The sequence below is a fragment of the Xenopus laevis genome, chromosome 2S (genome assembly GCF_017654675.1).
Source record: "Xenopus laevis strain J_2021 chromosome 2S, Xenopus_laevis_v10.1, whole genome shotgun sequence".
Classification (NCBI taxonomy): domain Eukaryota; kingdom Metazoa; phylum Chordata; class Amphibia; order Anura; family Pipidae; genus Xenopus; species Xenopus laevis.
Window position 1 is genome coordinate 30,637,676 of NC_054374.1, and position 3,637 is coordinate 30,641,312.

Sequence of the window (3,637 nt, forward strand, 5' to 3'; positions counted from 1 at the left end):
TTATAGGTCATATCGATGCACAGTCTGCCATTCATTCAGCCCCATGGCTGGAGACTGAACATCCTTGACCACAGGTGTTTGCAGAGAGCTTTATACATCCCTGTGCATCTAATAATAGTGATATCTGATCACCCTGTAGAAGAAGATGAAAATGTCAGGGCTAACAGGGCTTCAGGACTTCAAAGTTCATGATTAGCTGGAGGGCTTCACATTGGCATCATCTATGTTGTTTACTTTTGTAACTGGAAGAACTGAAGGCAAGACACAATGAGAAAATGAAGGTTGTAGTATCCAGAGCAATAGGCAAAACTAACTTGAACAAAAATGTTATATCTCCCACTAAATGACTTTAAAGGCCTGAAGATGTTTAAAGTTCCTCCTACTTCGTGGAGATTAGTCGCCCAGTGACAAATCTCCTCTTCTTCGGGGCAACTTATCTTCCCGAACTGAAACCTCAAAAGGTTTAAGGTTTAGGGCAGAGAGACACACACTCAGATTCGGAGAGATTTAGTCACCCAGCCAGCGATAAATCACCTCTTCTTCGGGGTGACTAATCTCCCCGAACTGCCTCCCGTTGACTAGAATGTAAATCGCCGGCGGGATGGCAATTGGATCACTTCATTTTCCGAAGTCGCCAGAAGTTGCCCCACGAGGAAACTTTGGGCTGCTTCGGAAAACTAAGCGATCCGATTGCCATCCTACCGTCGATTTAGATTCTAGCCAACGGGAGGCAGTTCGGGGAGATTAGTCACCTCGAAGAAGAGGTGATTTATCGCCGGGTGACTAAATCTCTCCGAATCTGAGCGTGTGTCTCTCTGCCCTAAACCTTAAACCTTTTGAGGTTTCAGAGATAATGACATTCAGAGACATGGAATTTGTTTCTTTTTTTTGTGTGGTAACTTTTATGGCACTTTCCTGAGCATACAAAAGGTAGACCTTAAAAAAATATCCATCTATATGCAAAACCATTTTTATTATGGTCAGGCCTAATGTAAGGAAAGTACACATAAGTTATGAGATCATTTAAATAACGAGGGACTACTAGAATATCCAGCTAGAACAGCTACACTGACTCCATTTTGCTGTTTCAATTGGTAACTTACATTTGGGGAATCTTTTTGGAGATCTACATCTGGTTGTGTTACACATTATGTTGTGGATTGTCTCTCTCTAATGGGCTTATCCATACAGCTTTCAGATGGGATGCTGTCCCATTTAAGCCTGGGTTAGGGAGACTTTAAAGAGAACTCATGCATTTTTTACAGAAGAGAGCTCATTTATGATACAGAAATTGATGGAAAAATGTGTCAGAATGCTATACACAAAGGTACTTGTGCCCATACATTCCCCTTCGTACTTGCATCGAAATGCCTATTTTATCCATATACAGTTATAGGATCTGTTATCCAGAAAGCTCAGAGCTATAGGAAGATAGTCTCTCATAGACTCCTTTTTAATCAAATGATTTAAAATTTTAAAATGAATTTTTCTTTTTAATAGTAAAAGAGCACCTTGTACTTAATCACAACCAGGATCGGACTTGGGGGGCCTGGGCCCACTGGGACTGCTGTCCAGGGCCCCCCTTTCCCCCTACTGTGATGGCCGCTCTGCACGCATGCATGAAGGTGGCACACACAAAGATGGAGCTGCGTGGCTCCAACAAATTTATTATTTTTTTAGATAAAAATGGGGACTGGCCTGGCGGGGGCCCATGAGGGTCGGGGCCCACCAGGTTTTTTCCCAGTGTCCTGCCGGGCCGGTCCGACCCTGATCTCAACTAAGACTCACATAATTTATTATTATAAACTTATAGGGTTTATTTCATGTGTAAATGATTTTTAGCAGACGTAAGGTAAAGAGAACCAAATTATGGAAAGGTCCCTTATCTGGAAAACCCCAGGTCCCAAGCATTCTGGATAACAGGTCCCATACCTATGCAAGGCACATGTACATATGGGAGTTCTGGAATTAAGACTTTATTTGAAGAACTGTTCCTTCCAAGGCTCCATTTCGTCCGTATTTTTAGGGAATTTATGGCACCACATTGATAAATTGTGGCAAAGTTGCAGTTCATGTTATTGGAATTCTGTGTTATTTCAGAGCAAATAAAATTTGGCCTTTTTGTTAATACAGTAGCAGTACATGCTTTTCAGCTAAATGATGAAGACATAGTTCTATCCCATAGGTATCCCATTAATAGAAGGTAACCCACTGGGAGCAAAATTATAATAAAAAGATGATATTATGCAAAGAAGTCATTGCCACCCTCAGGCAACGTAATATAATAACAACATATTGAACAACAAATAACTATAAGTTGTCACTGGGAGACAGATGCCTCTCCTTCTGCCCACCTCAAGAATGAACTTTGCATTCAAGGAGAACTAAACCCTTAAAATTAAAATGGCTGAAAATGTCATATTTTATAAATTGAACTTATTGTACCAGCCTAAAGTTTCAGCTTCTCAATAGAAGCTCAGAGCAGCTGTTGAGAAGCTAAACTTAGGGATTGTTAAAAATTATCAAGCAGAAAATTAGGTTTGTCTGTAACATAAGCTGATGCTATAGGGCTATTTATTAAATTCTGATGCTAGTTGCACTGGTTTGTGCTGCCATGTAGTAATTATCTGTATTTATTACTAATCAGCCTTATATTGTGATATTTCTATTCTATGTGTACTGTATATTGTGAGTGGGTCCTTAAGCTCAGTAAGTGACAGCAGCACAGAGCATGTGCAGTGAATCAGCAGAAAAGAAGATGGGGAGCTACTGGGGCATCTTTGGAGACACAGATCTTCACTGCTAAAGGGCTGTGGTCACTTTGGGCTGGTGCAGAAGCCCAAAAAACAAACCATGCTAAATTCTCACTGTGTAAAAGAAATGCTGTTCTTAATAAGTAAATTATAAAAATTACACTCTGCCAGAGGGGGCAGCACAGTGTCGGACTGGCCCACAGGGATACCAGGAAAACTCCCCGGTGGGCCCAGGTATCAGTGGGCCTCTTGCTTCTAAACATTTGGCCTATTTCATGGCCATTACCTGCTTCTATGAGAACAAAGAGACTAAGTAGATTGAATAATAGATTATAGCATGTAAAGAAGAGAGACTAGCAGAATAGAGGTTGTGTGAGGAGAGGAATTATAATAGTACTGAGAGTGGGCCCTAGTCTAAGTTTTTTGGGTGGCCCCTGTAGTGACATTTCTATTCTATGTGTATTGTATATTGTGAATGGGTCCCTAAGCTCAGTAAGTGACAGCAGCACAGAGCATGTGCAGAAAAGAACATGGGGAGCTACTGGGACATATTTGGAGACACAGATCTTCCCTGCTAAAGGGCTGTGGTCACTTTGGGCTGGTGCAGAAGCCCAAAACACAGGACTGGGCCAAGGGGAAGGAAGAGTAGGCACGTGCCTAGGGCACAAAGCTGGGGGGGCGCCAGGCACGGACCTCCTCTGTTGCCTACCCCCCAGTCTGGTCCCCTCTGTGCCGACACTCTCTGCTTTTTTTCTTCTTTTTGCGCTCCTGCACTTGTGCACTAATGCACGCTCGCACGTACTACCCTCTGTGCCTACTCTCCAGTCCGGTCCCCTCTGTGCTTCTTTCTGCGCACCTTGCACATGAGCACTCGCGCTAAGCAG